This window comes from Notamacropus eugenii, chromosome 6, assembly GCF_028372415.1.
Source record: "Notamacropus eugenii isolate mMacEug1 chromosome 6, mMacEug1.pri_v2, whole genome shotgun sequence".
NCBI classification, from domain to species: Eukaryota; Metazoa; Chordata; class Mammalia; order Diprotodontia; family Macropodidae; genus Notamacropus; species Notamacropus eugenii.
Window position 1 is genome coordinate 52,857,898 of NC_092877.1, and position 19,568 is coordinate 52,877,465.

Sequence of the window (19,568 nt, forward strand, 5' to 3'; positions counted from 1 at the left end):
ATAAACACACAATTCTCTAAGGAAAGGTAACCTATTATTAACAACCAGGTGGAGAAAAATGCTCCAAATTACAGATGAGAGAATTGCAAACTGAAACAATTTTAAGGTTCTACCTCACATATCAGATTTGTAAAGAGGAGAAAAAGTAAAATAACAATTGGTGGAGGGCCTATGGATGATGCACTTTTAATGGAGCTATGAATTGATCAGACCATTCTGGAAAGCAATTTGGAATTATACCCCAATTATAGGCCCCATGTTGGGCACCAAATATGATGAGGGCTGGAAAGGGGGTGTGAGACCTCCACAAAGACCGGGGTACCAGGGGCAGGTCATCTGAAGAATAATTCACGAACTCAACCATTGTTGAAGTCAAGGTAAAGATTTATTACTCTTTTCAGCCGTCAAGAATTCTTAGGGAACCTGCAACCTTAAAGGGATACAGTTTAAGTTTATACAGTATATTCTATAGTATTACTTGTGCCAAATATGCTATGGGTGTTTTGGGATGGGATTAAGGAGTGGTTAAGGAGCGGTCAGTTCTTAAAGGAATATGCACTCTTATTATCTACTGCGAAGGTATTTTACCCAAAATTCATTGGGAAATAGCCCAAGGCAGGGGCTACCTGGAGGTGTGGTTTTAGGCATGAACAGTCACTAAGTCTACCAAGGGTCAGGGCTGACCAGGAAAAACCAGGCATCTTTCCTCAATGTCTTGTTAGACAAGATTAACGTAAGGGAGTGCAGGTCCGTCCAAGTCTAGGACACCTATGATTGGTCAGTGAGTAGTAAATGTGGTTGTGACCCAGCGCACAGCCTCTTAAGCCAGGACACAGCTGGTTCAAACGCATGAGTTTCATAGGTGCAGCTGGCTACCGTAGCAGGAAAGGAGATAAAAGTTGTTGTTGCTGGGACAGGCTTGTCTGTTGGGCTGGGGAGAAACTGCCTGGGACAGCGTTCTGAGGCTAGGGAGAAATGGGACCTTAGAACTGGGGCCCAGGTCCACGCCCCCAAGCACCCCATCAGAGTGGACCACATCCTGAGGCAGTAACTTCTTTACTGGAAAGTGGAGGTGCTCAAGAGAAACTGTCAGGTTTGGGGATTCCTGTGCAGAGGGGCAAGATGGACTCCTCCTCCAACTGGGGGAAATTCTGAAGGCTTCTATTGCCTAGGTGACCTTGGGGAAAGACATTTAATTTTTCGGGTCCGACCTCTATCCACTTAGCGCCTTAAGGCAGAGAGTCCTTAATTCCCCAGACTGGCATTAACAGAGAAGAGTGGGGGATGGGAAGGAGGAGGAGGAGAAAAAGAGGGACACAGGGATAGGGAGGAAAGCAAGAGAGGAGGAGGAGGTAGGGAAGATGGGGGAGAAGAGAGAGCGAGATGAAGAGGCCCAAAGAGTAGGAGAAAAGACGGAGGGAGGGAGGTGAAGGCGAGGGGGAGGAGGTCGGAGGAGTGGAGCCCCCACGGGCGGGGCGAAGAAGCTGTAGGAGCCGAAAAAGAAGGAGGCGGGAGAGTGAACTAGTGGGGGGTGGGGTAGGGAAAGGGACCGTCTGGGGGCGGGGATTAATTCGCCCCGCCCCTTCCCCGCCTGTCTCCAGCTTGCCCCTCCCATTCCCCGCCCCACCCGCCCCTCCCTCCACTCTTGTGTCGGGCCAATCCCCAAGCACTTTAGATGGACTGCGGGGCCTGGGCGGCAGGCGGGGCCAATGGAGTGGCGCGTTGTTGGGCTGCGGCCCCCTCAGGCCGCACCCTGTGGTGAGGGGAGGAGCCGAGGTGGGCCGGGCCGGGAAGGGGAAGGGGAGCGGGCGGAGGGCGGGGGTGTCGGCCCGGGGCTGAGGCTGCGCCGCCGCTGCTGGAGGGAGGCGGGGCGCGGAGAGGGTGAGGGAGAGGGGAGCAGGGGAGAGCAGGGTGAGGGACGCCCGGGCGTTGCTGCTGTCGCCCCCGCCGCCTCTGCTGCTATTGCCTTAGCCGCCGCTGCCTGTGCGGAGGGGAGCGAGCCCCGCGCGGCCTCAGATTCTCCGGTGGAGGTGAGCAGGGGCGGGGGAAGGCGGAGAGAGGAGGGGGAGGAGGAGAGGGAGACGCCTTCGGGGGAAGAGGCTGTCAAGGGGCTTGAAGGGAAGGGGGAGGGGGTGTTTGTGGGGAGGGGGCTCGGCAGTCTTGGAGGAACGGGGAAGGTGGCGGGGTCAGTCTTCGGGTAGAGGCCCTCTGGTGGGGAGGAGGGGGCTCCCTATAAGAGGGGGGTTCGGCTTGCGGGGAGATAGTGCGGAAGGCTCTGCCGAAGTGGGGGGGCCGTAGAGGAGGGGGAGATGACGAGGAGGCAGGGGGGCGCTGAGGCATCCTCTAAGAGGGCTGCATGAGGGTGGGGGAGCTCACACTGGCTCCAGCACTGGGGAGGAGGCCGGTGGGGTGGGGGTGGGGGTGGAGGTGGGGTTGGGGGGGCCTCCAGGTCATGAGCAGGATTAACGAGTCCTGGGATTAAATCCTGGGCGGACGAAGGGGCATTAGAGTGGGCACTCTTCTACTGAAAGCGGGGAAGGCTCAGGCTGAGGGTTCGGTGGCAAAGCATTCGAATGGGGGCTTGTGAGAGGAGGAGGGAGGGAGGAGGAACCCTACCCTGGCCCTTCGGGGAGGGATCGGGGCGCTCATCCCCACTGCCTCCTGCAGCGAAGTGCCATTGCAGGGTTCGGCGTGCACGGTTACTTTGTATCAAAGCGGTGGGTGGGGGAGGTAGACGCTGTAACTGTCCAGCTTAGATGGTGCGTGCTGACAATAACATAAACCCTTTAGCAAGGAAAGGTTGCTAGGAAAGATGGTAGATTTGCAGTTCTCTATGGGATAGAACTGTTCAGGGTTTTTGTTGCCTAGTGAAGCAGCAGCATCGAGGGTAGGCCATGTTCTGGGGGGGTTTTCATGAGTTATTAAGTGGAAGATCTAGTATAAACATAAAAATGATTGCGTTCATAGTATTCATATAATAAAGCGTTATCTAAACTCTTTTAGAGTACAGGTGTATATGTGCAAAATACATATGCTTGGGTTTTTTTTTTTAATACATTGAAAATTATTTCAGCAAAAAAGGGGAAAAACCATACTGGAGATTTAATATCTGCTTTAGGGGTAGGAAGAAGGGTCAGACTTAATCTTTCCTGAATTTTATTGCACTTGGTAGTCGTTCATTAACCTTGTTGTTTTTTAAATGTTTCAAAAGGTCCTTGTTAAGAATTATCTTTTTTTTGCACTTTGGAGATGCATGGCCACAGAATATTCTGTAGTTACAACTGCTTTTAGGGCAGTGGGGAGCTACAGGTATTGCCACCATACTGATTCATAAAATACCCTTAAAATGGCAGAATTTGATTGTGAGATCCAGGGAATATATAATGATGGCTGATAAGAGTTTTGTTTTGAGTAAATTAGAGCATTTTAGGGGATGGGGGGTTGATTGAAGGTTTATTGACATGAATTTGTGAAACAGAAGGGAAAACATCGCTAGGAGAGCTGTCCTGTATGTATTTTTAAATTAAGGATTTTTTTTTATTGATGACTTTTGTTTTTATATCACATTCATTTCCAAATTTATCCCATTCCCTCCCCATGGGGCCTTCTCTTGTAACATTGATTTTAAAAAGAGGGGAAAAAAACAATTCAATGAAATTCACTAGCATGTCTTATAGTATATGCACTGTTCCATACCCAGTGCCCTCCACTCTTGCAGTGAAGGAATGGAGATGCATTTTCTGAACTCTTATTCTGATCGAAACTTGGCAACTATAGTTACAAAGCATTCAATTTTTGTTTATTCCCTTTACAGCGTTTTTCTTGTATTTGTTGTTTTCCTGATGGTATATGCTTTCTTAAAGTGAACTCAGGAACTATATTATGAGCAGTTTCTAGTTGTTTTGACAGACACATAGAGACTCACCCAGGGTCACAACAGCTAATAAGCATCAGTCAGAATTTGATCTCAGATCTTCCTGACTTCAAGCCCCACACTCTTATCCATTATACAATGCTGCCTTGTATTATGATTTATACCATGGAGAAAACCAAAACCGTAGACTTGTTTACTAAGGAAGTGAATGGTTTTGACAGTCAAAACTGCTTTAGAAAGACTTTGATGTGGTTATATCATGCTTGCTATACCACTGTGGAGTTAGTTTGCTACTTGTGGCATGCTTTGGTTTAAGTCTTAAAGTTGCAAAGCAGTGAGCCTGACTAGAATTTCTTGTCTAGAGGGTGTTTTTCCCTGTCTAAATATTAATATTATATAGGCATATATATAATATTATGTATTATATATGCTTTTCCATATCTGAAGTTATCTGATGAGAAGGAAACTATTTTGATTGGTATTGTATCACACATGTTTCTTGGAATGATTACATATTTTCAGCTAGCCACTTCTAGATAATTTTATTTTAGTTTGGCTTTATCAGAATATGTTTCAAAAATTTTTGTAATGAATTTTTATTGAATAACATATTGTTCACTCGTAGTAGAAGCTTATCACGCCAATTGTTTCCTATACTTGGCATTTTCTTTTATTCGTAAGAACATGATGTTCCAAGAATAGACTTGATATTTTTCTTGGATATTTTATGTTTGCAAAATGGAAATATTCTGTATAAAGTGTTGTGTAGAAACAATATAATTGTGATAGTTGGATTAGAATGAGGATTTAGCTTCCCTTATAAATTGTTTTGGTTAGGCTACTGGTCTCAAAGACCTCAATTTTGATTTTCTTTTTAGTTCTTCAACATTTGCTCAGGAACCCTTCTGCCGATAGATAGATAGATAGATAGATAGATAGATAGATAGATAGATAGATAAAAACATAACTATTAGTGATTTTTAAAAGTTACTGTAGAACAAAATAATTCATTGCCTTGTGGTCAACCTGGTGGCAAAGCTGTTCCGCTCAGCTAGTCTTGTCACTAAATTTTATTACAGCCTTTTCTTGGTTGATAGGATACATCCAAGTTTATGCCCCCTGGCTAACCTTTCAGAAACCCCAGGTCACTTCCATGCTAGGAAGTGGCATTGTAAGAATAGGATTTTGATGAGATTCTTCATAGTTATTTTTTTTAAAATCCAATATTTTAGTCCCAGTAATTTAATATAGATGTGCCAATTCTGAAAGTCTTAAAGCACCTAGCTCTTCTTTGTTCAACCTAACTTTAATATCAAAGACTTGTTGCTTTCCCCGCTTCTTTGCCCTGCTTGCCTGGTCCCTTAGCCTCCCAACCTGGCCTGTTACCCCTGGGAGTGTCCTTGCCCCTTGCCTTTCTCCTTTACTCCTTTATCCTGGTTGCTTTTTTTCCACCAGGCTTCACTCCTTTTTTAGACTTCTCTGTCATGACCCCACGAATCTCATCATCCTGCAAGATCACATCTGCCTTGGTACTAGTATCTCATCAGTACCCTATGCTCCAGGGACTATGTTGATTGGAGGGTAGAGCAGAGAGCTCCCCAAACCTTCATTTAAGGAGGCCCCCAGGTCAGCTGTCTCTTCATTTTCAACTGGACTGCATTCCTTTGTACTTCATCATGCCCCTCCTCCTCTCTTTGTGACCTCAATCCATTAGTTTGTAAGCTGCTTGAGGATAAGAACTGGCTTCCCTTTTCATATTTCTATCTCCAAAGTTTGGCACAGTGCCTTAATAGGCACTTAATAAACGTTTGTTGACTGATTGACTTGTGTTGAATGAGACAAGAATCAGTAGATCTCGTGCATCTGAATATAGATGGAAGTTCTTTAGGCTTTACTCTTTGCCCTACCTCAAAGCCCTGAAGTCTCCTGGGACTGTCATCTAACCTGCTTATGGAACCTAAGGAGCCCTGGTCCAATCTCTGTGCTCCCACTGAACCTTTAGTACTTCTAGGATCTTCACAGTCTTTTGCATTTGTTTTCCAGTTCTTCATTCAACAGAAACTTTTCTTCAGTGTTACCAACGATCTGTTAAGTTCCAAATTTAATCACTTCAGTAACCCTCCTTTCCTGATCAGCATTTGACACAGTTGACCACCCTTTTCTCCTGAATACTGGATTGTCTTGATACTGTTCTCTCCTGGTTCACTTTCTACTTTTCTGATCACTCCTCAGTCTCCTTTGCTGATTCATCAATTGTATTATGTTCACTAATTCTGATTGTGCCTAACACTCTGGCCTGGGCTCTTTTCTCTTTTTTTTCTATACCCTCACATTTGGTGATCCTCATCAGCTTCCATAAGTTCAATTTACCATCATTAACAAATGATTCCCATCACTATGTCCAGCCACAGTCTTTCTCCCTTGCTTCAGTTCTGCATCAGGAATTGCCTCTTGGACATTTCCAAACTTCCCTCTTATTATGACTAAGGGCATACCTAGGTTTGCAATCTCAGCACTATCCTCAGCTCTGATTTTTCACTCACTGCTCAGTTGCCTCCCTCCTTAGTTGCCAAAGTTTGTTACTCTTCCTAGATACAGATAGGTGGCACAGTGGATGGAGTGCTGGGTCTGAAATAAGGAAGATCTGATCACTTCCTAACTTTGTGACCCTGGACAAGTCACTTAACTGTTTGTCTCAGTTTCATCAACTGTAAAAAAACAAAAAAATGGGAACAATAATAGCCATGATGATCATTTATTTATTTATGATGAGATTATTTAGAAAGCACTTAGCCCAGTACCTGGCATTTAATAAATACTTATTTTCTTCCTTTACCCTTCATATCCCTTGCTTATGTCCTCTCTGCTATATATGGCCACCAGCCCAGTTCATTACCTCTCACTTAGACTATTGCTATGTTCTCTTATTTGGTCTCCCTATCTGATACTTCTTTCTACTCTCTATTACCTCTGGAATCAAGCTTAAACTTTGTTTGACACAAATTTCTTTACAATCTATCTCCTTTGTGCATTTCTAGTATTCTTATACTCTTTTCCACGTACTCTATTGTCCACATGTTGGTTTACTTTTCCATACACATGACTGTCTGCTGTCCCTAAAAAATATTACCTTCTCACTTTTGCCTTTTGGAATTCCTAGCTTCCTTCAAGACTCAACTTAAGTGCCACCTTCAGCATGGAACCTCTTACCAATTCTCTCACCCTTCCTTAAGCCAGCAACTAGTTCACTCATCAAAACCACCTGGATTTTATTTTGAATATTTTATGTATACACTTATGTGTACGTATTGTCTTTTCCTTTAAAACATAACTTCTTGAGGGCAGGTATGCTTCTACTTTTGTCTTTTTATCTCCAGCATTTAATAGTTTCTGGAACATAGTAAGCACGTAAGAAATGTTTGGTGATTGATTAGGTCTCCTCTTATTTGTCTGACTTCTCAATCTCCTTTTCTAAATTTATGGTCTGTGTCCTACCTCCTAATTGTGGATGTACCCTAAAGACTCTGTCCTGGACTCTTTTCTTCTCTCTCTACGTTCTCACTTGGTGAGTTTATCAGCTCCCATGGGTTCAGTTGTCTCTGTGTTGATGATTCCCAGATCTGCATATACAGCTCTTAGCTCTAGTTCCACATCACCAGTTTGTCTGCGAGGAATTTCAATCTGAATTTCCTGAAGGCATCTCAAACTCATTAAATTCCAAAGAGAACCTTTTATATCCATACTCCCATAAGCCCTCAGATATAACTCTACCTTGGTTTTTATTTATCCAAAGGTTCACAGCCTTTTTGATTATCAACTTCTTAATATCCCACAACTCCATTTTATAATCATTTGCCAAATTTTGTTGATTCTACCTCCATAATATTTCTTACAACCATTTCCTTCTTTCCACTCATACTGTCATCACCCTAATCTCTTAGTACAGAACCTCTCACATAATAGGTGCTTAATAAATGTCTGTTCATTGATAGTTCAATCCCTCATTACCTTTCTCTTGGATTCTTGCAATAGAGTTCTTTTTTTATTTTGATATTTTATTTTTTGCAATTACACGTAAAAACAATTTTAACCTTTGTTTTTTATAATTTTGAGTTCTATACTCCCTCCCATCTTCTCTCCTCTGCCCCTCACTGGAAAGACAAGCAATTTAATAAAGTTTATACTGCATGTGCAGTCATGCAAAACATTTCCATATTAGCTATGTTGTGAAAGAAAACAGACCAAAAAACCAAGAAAAATGAAGTTTAAAAAAAACCAGTATGCTTCGATCTATATTCATATTCCATCAGGTCTTTCTCTGGGGGTAGATAGCATTCTTCCTCATAGGTCCTTTTATTGCTGACAATAGCTAAAAGTTATTCACAGTTGGTCATTGTACAATATTGTTGCTGCTGTGTGCAATGTTCTGGTTCTGCTCACTTTACTTTGCATCAGTTCAAGTAAGTCTTTCCAGTTTTTCTGCTCATGATTTCTTATAGCACAACAGTATTCCATCACAGTCACATAACACAACTTGTTCAGACATTCCCCCAATCAATGGGTATCCATTTCCAACTCTTTGCCACCACAAAAAGAGCTGCTATAAATATTTTTGCTTTATAGCTCTTTTTCCTTTTTAAAAAAATTTCTTTGGGATACAGACCTAGAAGTGGTATTTGTAATAGAAGTGGTACTTGTAATAGACTTCTAACATCTCTATGTATCCACCCATTCCTCTATCATTCATACAACTGCCAAAGTGATATTTCAAAAGCACAGGTCTTAGAATGTTACTCCCTTGCTCGGGAACTCCAGTGACTCCTTAATGTTTCTAGGATCAAATACAAACTCTTTTGACATTTACAGCCCTTTATTACTTGGTTCCAAGCTACGTTTGAATGAATTAATGAATAAATGAATGAATGAAACAAGCATTAACAGCTTTATACCTGCTGGGTATGTGATAGAAAGTCCCTACCTTTAAGGAGCTTGCCTTCTAAAAGGGAAACAGGGATCAAAATTGGGTCATGTGGTCTGGAAAGTGATCAAATGGTGATTGGAGTCATAGGGCAATTGATTGAAAATTGGTTTCTAGGAATTGTGGTCTTGATTTGGTTTTTGCTCCCAGAGCTAGAGAAGGAAAGGCGATGGGCAGTGGGACTTTGATGCAGCCTGGCAGGAAGATGGCTAGAAAGCAGTATGAGAGTTCTGGGGTGGCCTACAGATTATAAATTCCCATCAATCAGAAGCTCAAGGCCCCTTTCCTAACCTATTACACAATACTTTTAATTTACTGTGAGATCTTGCTAATTGGCTGACAGTCTCTTTCTCATCTTTGTACCTTTGAACAAGCTGTTCCTTATGTCTGGAATCCACTCCATCCTCACTTCTTATGATCTCCAGCTTCCTTCAAAGCTCTCTTAAGCCACTTTTCAGTTTTAATCATGGTAGTTGTGGAAGAAAAGAAGAATCTGCCATCTTTTAGAGAATCCCTTCTGAAAAGGTGAAAGGTCTTTTTAGAACAGAAGGTCAAACCGTTGAATGAAGATGGTGGCTATAATAAAGCTTCCAAAGATAGAGGAAGATTATCTATGAAAGAGCTAAAGTGTACCATGACTGGCTTTACTATTGGCAAGCTCTACAAAACAGAACAACTTCCTCTGGCCTTCCAAATTGGAATGAAGAAGATTATATATTTTTGTGGAAGATAGGATGCTGGGAACAGGGAAGGCCAGATCAACAAACTTATTAGAAGAATGAGCTGAAGGTATCTACCATGATTATTTGTCTGTTGATCTGTTAATAAAAATGCATATGATTAGAAAAACAAACTCAGATCTCAGCTAAATGTTGTCAAGGTCTTTCTTATTCTTCCATCTGCTTGTGCTTTCCTGTCCAACTCCCCGAACAAATTATCTCATATTTACTCTCTATATGTATGGATATTCCCCCCATACAATGTAAGCACCATGAAGGCAGGGACTGTTTCATATTTGTCGTTTTATCTTTAGTCTCTAGCACATGGGTGTTTAAGAAATGCTTCTTGATTTGTAGTGAGACTCTGGACTTAGTCTATAAACCCAGATGGTCACAAGCAGGTAGGGACCCAGAGTTTGACTGGTTATCTCTTCCTCCTCTGCCCAAAGTTCTAGGGGTTCCCTGCAAGGGCCAGGATTCTTTTTCATGCTATAGGCTCAAACCTTATACAGCTTGTTCTGTCTTCATCCCTTCATGTTCTATGTTTCTCCTCACCTAAAGGCTTACAGCTGTTCTTGTCTTAATCATCACCAGGAAAAAGAGACTTTAAGTTTCTCCATTGGAGCCTTTTGTGTACACTCAGTTCCGACCCACTAGGTAGTTAAAAGTCTTTTCTTCATCACATAGAAAGTCTTCACTGTACAGGAAAGAGTCACAGAATGCCTATGCATTCTCTGAATCCAGGACAGGGCCCCTTCATTATATGTTATCATGAACTTCCAGAAACAGACTCAAAATATCCTCATGTGGATAGGCATTGGTCAGAGCCCTCTGTGCATGCTGTGAGGACTGGACTCTTACTGCCCAGTTCTTTGTTAACTGTTGATTAATTGTTAGTGTAGAGAAAGCCAGCCATCAATACAGATTATAACCATCAAGTCTATGTTTTAGACTCTTAAGTTCTTGGGACTTGAGGCAACTAGATGACTTAGTGGATAGAACACTGGTCCTGGAGTCAGGAAAACCTGAGTCCAGATAAGGCCTCAGACACACTTACTCGAGGTGTGACTCTGGGCAAGTCACTTAATCTCTATTTGCCCTAATCCACTGGAGAAAGAAATAGCAAGACGCTCCAGTATCTTTGCCAAGAAAACCCTGTGGACAGCAGTGGAGTGCTATGGTCCTTGGGATCATGAAGAGTCGGACATGACTGGATGAAAGAAAACACAATGACATCCAAAAGTTTTAGATAGATTCTTAAAGTAGTTCAAGAGGAATAACTGTTTATAATTTATAATCTTTTTACACTTATTTTTAATTATGGTAATGTTGATCCCCTTAATGCTAGTGCCTTCTCCTTTGTTGATTACCTCCAACTTACCCTGAATTTATATGTGTGTGTGTATGTACACATCCTGTTTGTATCAAGTTTTCATATACTGTTTTCCCCATTAGATCGTAAGTTCTTTGAGAGCAGAGACTATATTTTGACTTTTTTTGTATACCCAGTTCTTAGCACAGCACCTAGCATATAGTAAGTGCTTAATAAATGGTTGTTAGCTGACTGATTAATGGATAGGATTTATATCATGCTTTAAGGTTTACAAAGCACTTTTCTCGTTACCTCATTTTGTTCTCTTAATAGCCCTGTGAGGAAGGTTCTATTATTCTCCTTTTACAGATGAGGAAACTGAGGCTGAGAAAGGTTAAATGACTTGCCCACACAATTAGTGTCTAAGGCAGGTTTTGGTCTTAGATCTTCCTGACTACCAAGATCAGACTCTATCCACTGCAGTACTTAGTTGCCTATTTGTCATTAGGACTCTTTAGTACTATTATACTGCTTGTCTTTTTACCCTACCTTTTTATTATAAAACAAAATCAGATGCAGTTTCATAGTAACCTGCTAACCTGGTAGATTTAGGAATGCAAATGTTTTCTTTTTCTGGGTAAACTGACATTTACAGATATATAATTTCATCCTTTGGTGTTACAAAGATTTATCTCCTGGATGATAGGTGTTACTTGTTTTGAAATATTTTAACTTGTTTTAAAATATTTGGCTTTTCTTCTATGGTAGTAACTAAGTCCCTCACATTAACAGACTGTTGTATTACTGACTCACAGTTTGGCATATTTTCATCACAGACTATATTGTGAAAATAGACAACTTGAGTGGATATATTAACTTGTGAAGTTTTTTTTTTTTTCAAGAGTTCAGTGTTTCAAGTGTTCAGAGACTCAAGGTTATAATTAATCTCATCAGCTATGGTCAGTTTTGAAAATCATATTCATAAACCCATTGGTTTAGAGTTCTAAGGAACATGAGAAATCATCTTTTTAAACCTGTGTATTTTATACCTGGGTTAATTGAGATCCCAAAGGGTTAAATGACTTCTTCAAACTAACACTTTAAAAACCAGAATTTGAACCTAGGGCCTCTGCTAGTTATGATGAAGGTATCCTCAGTGCAGCTTGGAGAAGAATGAAGCATGGCTAATCTGAGAAGCCTTTTCTAAATAGAGGTTCTGAGAAAAGCCATTCATTCAGAGGAAGAGGCCCCAGGGACATAATAGAGAAAGTCTAGGTTGGAGAGAAATGAGGTATAGTGGCAAGACAGATGGTAATGCATTTTTTTATTCTTAATTTCATGGATAAAACCACATTCATTTGATGGTGCCAAGGACATTGGTGGTAACAATTTTATTATGGGGTTCTCAGTAGCTAGAGCTACTGAGGAGGCAGGGCTACAGCATCTGCAGAGGTAGTTGCCCTGCCTCATCTCCTTAAGATAATTGCTTCTCTTGATGATGATTTAAGGGACTGAACTAAAAGCAGTATCGTTTGGGGAGGGTGGGGAGATGCTGCTATTCTTTGAGGTTCTTGGGTTATCTGCTATTTTACATTACCTTATATTACCTTTACCTTGCCCTTTATACTTGGAAAAGTTTACTTAAATTATTTTTATGTTTCATGGTATGACACATATTGATCCACTACTATTACTATAAGTTGTGAGGTATAATCATATCAGAATAAGTACTACTTCAATGTCTTATTATAGAGCAGAGATTACCTAGGATTATTCAAGACAGTGTCAGTGGAGCAGAAGTTTTGACAGTTCTGTCTAACTTCAGGCATAGCCCAAGTGAGATACTGGATTGGCTGTCTAAAAACCTACCTATTTAGGTAAGGAAAAGTACATTGCTAGTAGATTGGTTGACTGTTGATAAATTATTTTCCTACAGTGACCTGTGTTATACAAATAAAACTACAAAATAGCCTCAGTCCAATGTGGCTTTATTCTGCAGTGGTGGTAGATTGGCAAAAGAGAGTGATATGGTTTTTAGACAATCTTTAAACATTTTAACTTGAGAGAAATGATAATTAATAACCAATAATTTGGAAAGATCCAGAGTTCTTCTCTTTTTCTAAAGTCTTTTTAAAATGAACTTTTTAAAAGTTCATTCTGTTGAAGGACATTGCTTATAATGAGACTGGACTAACTTTCTTGTTCAAGACCCCACCCTGGTGGAGTAGCCAAGTTGTGTTCGGCTCAGGCTTGGGTGGGGCATAAATTCTTTGAATATATTTCTCCAGGTTGGAGATGGTCTGAGTTAAGATAGTTTCTCTGTCCAAGGGTGACATGACATCACTCAGCCCCTCATTGTAATATTCTTTCTTAACCAATCTTGCATAAGAACATGTAAACCCTGAGCCCATTCACCATGATGGTGTTTGGTCTAAAGAGACAGATGTCAAATAACCATCCTTTTATTAATAACATGCTGTCATTATTAATAAAATCATTATATTACCCAAAAACTATGTCTCTTAAACCTTTTTAATCATCACAAACTGGTAATTCTCATAAGTCTGACCATTTTCTAGTTCAAAGAATTAACTTACTAAATTAGGACAAACTAAACCTCATCAGTATGGCATTCGTGCTATAAGTGAAATCAAAAGGTTTATAGACATTGAAGCTAAGTGGAAGGGTGGTTCAGGATTCCTTGATGTGAGACAGTTAAAGAATTTAATAGAGTTAATTTTATCTTGTAACTGAAGATCACAGGAAGCTTCATGGAACATCATTTCAGTGCTCATGATGAGCTTCAACAAAACTACCACAAAAATAGCAACTTATAGAGTTCCAGATTTGGAGTCAGGAAGATTCATCTTCCAGAGTTCCAGATTTGGAGTCAGGAAGATTCATCTTCCTGAGTTCAAATCTGACTTCAGACACTTACTAGCTGTATGACCCTAAGCAAGTCACTTAATCTTGTTTGCCTCATTTCCTCATCTGTAAAATGAGGTGGTCCAGTATCTTTGCCAAGAAAACCCCAAATGTGGTCATGAAGAGTCAGACGTGACTGAAAAATGACCAAACAAATATGAACTAGTATCTCTTGCAGATGATGAAGAAAGAGTTCGCAAAGAACTTAGTAAGAACTTCTGAGTTAAGTGAACATGTCTTAATACCTAGTGATTTCAGACTTTGGTGGGCAATGAGGAAAATGTGGTTCAGGATTAATGGATCAAAGAAGGCTGAGTTATGTGGACCAGATATACAAAAACCTAATGTCTTTATAATTCAAGACTCAACCCATCAATCAGCAAGATGATATTTATTAAGTACCTGCTATGCTCCAGACACTGTTCTAGATGCCAGACAAAGAAAGCAAAAGCAAAAAAAGTTCTTGGTCTCAAGGAATATTCTAATGGAGAAGAAATATGTACTTATGTAAGTACATAAAAATATGGAAAAACAGCTACAAAGTTACCTTGGCAAGGAAGGCAGCTAGAAGAAACTGGAAAGACCACATACATAAAATGACACTTGAATCAAGTCTTGAGGAAAACCAAGGATTCAAAGAGAATGAAGTGATGGAGAGCATGCCAGGCAATTGGGATAGCCATTGCCAAGATACGGATATGGGTTATCATATGTGAGAGACAGCCATAGAGATGACGTGACTGGACCGTGGAGTATATGGAAGGGAGTAATGTCAAAGAAATCTGAAAAAGTAGAATGGAGCCAAGTTATGAAGAGCTTAAAATGCCAAACAGAGGAGTTTATGTTTGATCCCAGAGATGATAGGGATCCACTGGAGTTCATTGAGTAATTAGGGTAAGGAGTGACATGGACAGACAAATACGTTAGGAAAATGACTTTAGCAGTAATGTGGACATTGGGATTGGAATGAGGAGAGGCTTGAGGCAAGGAGACTAATTTGAAAGCTCTTTTGATAACAACTAGCAAGAGATGATGATGGCCTGAAATAGAGTGGTGGCTTTGTGAAAGGAGAAAATGGCTTGTATGGCAGAAATGTAAGATTTGTTTGTGAACTAATTAGTTATGTAGAGTAAATGAGGAATCCAGGGTAACACCAAGGTTGTCAATGTCCAGATCCATTTGGAGAGATGTCTTGCAGACACAGTTGATGATTAGTATTCAGGAGTGAATGAATTTTTTTCCAATATAGTATGCTTCTTTTTCTCACCAAGTTTTCTCTCACACAAATAACTTTGTGTTTCACTGTTTGTACCAATTTATAAAATCTAGCTAGAAGAGTGTACTCTTTTATAGGTGAAAGAGGCAATTATGCTTAGGAAAATAATGACCTTAGTTCACAATATAGTTAGGGTCTGGTGAGAAACTGGTATTTTTTTCTATTGTTACAGTTCCAAATATAATAAAACTGTCACCTGAATTTTTGGCTTTATTAACAAAGGCTACTTTTTAAAAAAAGAGTATTGCATATACTTGGGATAATATAGAATACAGTTTTTATAGTTATTTCTTCAAGATGTTAGTAATGCAGCATGACAAAAGGTGGATGCATTTCCTCTAGAATTCAGTTTCTGCTTTTGTTGACTTTTTGACTTGTATTTCTAAAAGGAAGTAGAAGCAAAGACCATATTTGCTAAGATTAAGCAATCATTTGATTTGGTTTGATTAAAGAAAAACAATAATTAGTGCTTTTATGGTTGTAATTAAGCATATGCTTTTTCCTTCTTGGGTATATGTTACTTCTTTATAGGTCTTATGTTTCTGAATTAGCAAATTCAAGTTTTAGAGAACACCAACATGTAATCTGAGTTAGAAAAGACCTTAGCAGCCATTTGCCTAGTCAAACCCAGTGGTCATCTAGCTTTCACTTGAAGAGATTCAAGGCAGTGCATTCCACTTTTTGATAATTCTAATTGTTTAAATTTAATTTTACTTTATTTTTGGATCATGTCTTTCTAAAAACATGTTTTATTAATGTCTCTTGTCTTTATAAATGCCAGTCATTTCAATAGCCTATTCCTCTAGATTGAGTTGTCTCTTACAACGAAATAAAAAAGCATATATTAAGCACCTTTTTGTAGCCAGGTACTATCCTCAATATTGAGGATACAAAGACAAAAATAATTGATAAAGAGTTAAAGGATATAACCAGCCAGTTTTCTTAGAAGAAATCCAATATATCAATAGACATGAAAACTTCTCCAAATTACCAATAATTAGAGAAGTGAATTAATTAAAGCAACTCTCAGGTTCTGCTTTATACTTAGCAGATTTGTAAAGTCTACTTAAAGAACAAGTGGCAAGCCCTGAGGTTAGCTGGGTGGGGAGGCTACCTTGACCTTAGCCATAGGAACTTTTTTCCCTGGGACAGTGAGGGGAGTTTGGCTTCTGAGCCAGGGAAGACCGAGGGAATCTCTACTGACAAAGAACACCAGACCCAGCTGTGCTGTGGAGAGTAGAGGGGGTGAGAAGGAACCAGCACATGCCTAGTGAGTGCAGAAGCAGTGGGGCAGGGATATGGGCACTACAGGAGGCTGGAGGTCTTAGTCTGAGTTCAAGGTCAGAAGGGAGAATTGAAGAGAACTATACCACAGGACTGGAAGTGATTATAAAAACTAAACTAAGACCAAAAAAAACCTTACAGGCAAAGAAGAAAAAATCCAATCACAGAAAGTTATGGAAATAGAAAAGACTGAGGTTCATCTTCAGAGGAGGATATTGAAGCAAAGAAGCCATCTTCTACCCCAAAGAGTAATGTCAAATGGTCACCTGCCCAAAAAGAATTTATAGAAGAACATTAAAAAGACTTTAAAAACAAATGAGATATTGAGGAAGAACAAAAAAAATAACAGTCTGACAAAAACAACAAAATTATGAAAAGAAAGTCAGCCAATTAGAAAAGGAGATCCAAAATCTTAAGGAAAAAAAATGAGCCCTTGAAAATCATAATTGGCCAAGGGGAAGCCAGCAAAGTTATGAGAGATCAAAATATAAAAAATGAAAAAAATAGAAGACAGAGTGAAACATCTTATAAGAAAAACAGTTGATCTGGAGAACAGATCACAAGGAGAAAACAAGAACAATTGGACTACCTGAAAGCTATGATTAAAAAAAGAATCTTGATATAGTAATTACAAGAAATAATTGAAGAAAATTTTCCTGAAGCATTAGAACAAGGGGATGGGAGAGAGTAGAAATAGAAAAAAATCCATTGATCACCACTTGAAAGCATTCCTATGAGAAAAACTCATAGGAATATTGTAGTCAAATTCCAAAATGCCCAGCTCAAGGAGAAAATATTATGAGCAGCAAAAAAAAAAATTTAAATATGGCAGTGCCACAATTAGAATCACACAAGACCTAGCAGCAGAGACACTAAAGGATCTCGGGTCTTAGATCACTGTATATCAAAAAGCAAAAGAACTGGGATTCAGGCCGAAAATATCACATAACTAGCAAAGTTTAGCATAATCCTGAATGAAAAGAAATTTGACATTTGATCAACTGTTAGACTTTCAGAACTTTGTTAAAAAAAAAAAAACACACACCTGAACTTAGTAGAAGATTTGATATACAAAAGCTAAGAGAAACATAAGGTACAAACCAAAGACTGATTACAACGGATTCAGTAAGGACAGACCAGTTACCTTTTATGTATATAAGATGTAAGACATACGTCTAAGATTGTCATTAGCAATTAGTTTGTAAGAAAGATGGGACAAGAACCTGAGTATGATATGACTGTAAAATGTAAAACCATCTAGGAACAGTTAAAAAGAGTAATTATCCTATACAAATGAAGTGCCAGGAGAAGAACTGATGCAGAGGACTTAGAGTGGAGAGGAGGCCTGGTAGTTCTGGGAACCTACTTTCACCAGGAATGGGTTCAAGAGGGAACAATACATATATATCTAGAAGAGTATAAAATTCTTCTAAATTCAGAGGAAATAAAACAGTAAGGGGAGAGGATAAGGGAGGGATCTTTAGAGGGAAGGGTGAGGGAATAGGTTAAAGGGGGTATTGAAGACCTTTAGATTTTTGGGAGGATATAGGAAGGATCCTTGGGTGGGGGTTAAGTAATAGGAGGTCAAGGTCGTAGGTAGAAGTAAACCACAAGAGGGATAGGAAATAAGAGATACACACAAACAAAAAAACAAACATCAGGCATAGAATTTGTTAGGGAAAGTACATGTCTATATATGTATGTATGTTTGAATGTGTGTGTGTGCATATATATGAAAAAATATGTCTGCACTTAATTGTGGCCTTCTGGTGGTAGTGGGGAAGGAGGAAAAAAGAACAAAATAAAAAGTGTACAGCAGAGAACAAGGAAAAATTTACAAGGAAGCAAAAAAAAAGGAGAATAGCTCTCAATGCAACATGTAGTATTTATCATACAGACTTTCTTGAAATGAAAATTTATTGCGAATCTTCTCATGTTCTACTATATACAGACATGCTTTTTTCCTTTGTACTTAATTTTATGATATGTTTCATTTTCTTTTCTTTCTTCTGTATTTGAGTTCTTGTGTTTGAGTCTAAAATTTAAAAAAAATTTTTAAAAAGAATGTATTGGAATACTGCTATATTATAAGAAATGATTTAAGGGGACAGCAAAGTGAAGCAGGACCAGGAGAATGACTCATACTATAACATCATCATTGTACCTTTTGTTATTCATTCTTCCGTTCTTGAAGAGCACCTGTGCATGAATTGGATTTAAGTGAGGTAGAACTATGCCAAGTCATTAGCCTCATTCTCTTCTCCAGAGTCTTCGAAGTTCTAGTCCCAGGGTAAACAAAAATCTAGACAACTCACATCATTGTAACAATGAACTTTGAAAAACTTAGAAACTCTCTTCAATGCAATTACCAACCACAGTTGCAGAACCATGACCAACTGTGCTGCCCATCAGACTTAGAGTACAGATTTAAACATGTTTTTTGGGATGTGGTCTATACAGGAATTTGTTTGTATACTATTTATTACAAGGGTTCGCTTGTCTTCTTTTTTCCGTGAGGGAAGGAGAGGTAGGAAGGAAAGGAAAAGGATATTTGTTAATTTTTTTAAATGAATTTAATTTAAAAACCAATAAAGTGTTCCATGCACTCAAAGAACTTATGTTCTATTGAGGGAAGTATGTTTGCATATAAGTACATAAAAAATAGATACAAGGTAATTTCAGTTGAGGGGAGTCATGAGCGTGTAGAGCTGATCAGGAAAGAGCTCCAGCAGGAGGCTACATGTGCGCTGAGCTTTGCAAAAAGGGTAAAGATTCTAAGGGAGGAGAGGAAGGAATGCAATTCCAGGTGAAGCCTGGGCAAGGGCACAATATAGTACAGTAATACAGGTTACATTCAAAATAGATGGAAGGGAACTCATCTAATACGGTGACTACATCTGACAGTGTGTAAAATATTTTGTTCAAGTAGTCCCCTGCTTGAGGGGAGAGATATGTGTCATTGTTCTCCTGGATTTTAATTTTTTTTTAACTTTTTCAAAGTTTTTTATTTTAGTGGCTTCTTCATTTTCAACATTGTTGTAGTCATTGTGCATTTTGATCTCTTGGTTCTCCCATCATATCAATTCATACAAATACTTGGTCTCTTTCATTGAGCTATGTTTTTTAACCAGTATCAAATAAATTTTAGAACTTCTGTGTTATAATACACAGATTTGGTAATGCTATCCACGCTAGTAATG

General features: G+C 39.5%; 1 protein-coding gene across 6 annotated transcripts in view; it reads left to right on the top strand.

Moving 5' to 3' along the window:
- The first annotated feature begins 1,783 nt into the window (after positions 1-1,783).
- Positions 1,784-19,568, top strand: part of ADD1 (adducin 1) — a 111,616-nt gene continuing 93,831 nt past the window's right edge. For all 6 annotated transcript variants that reach the window (XM_072620059.1, XM_072620056.1, XM_072620061.1 and 3 more), the window contains exon 1: positions 1,784-2,030. The gene's annotated coding sequence lies outside the window, so the exon portion shown is untranslated. The remainder of the gene's footprint in view (positions 2,031-19,568) is intronic.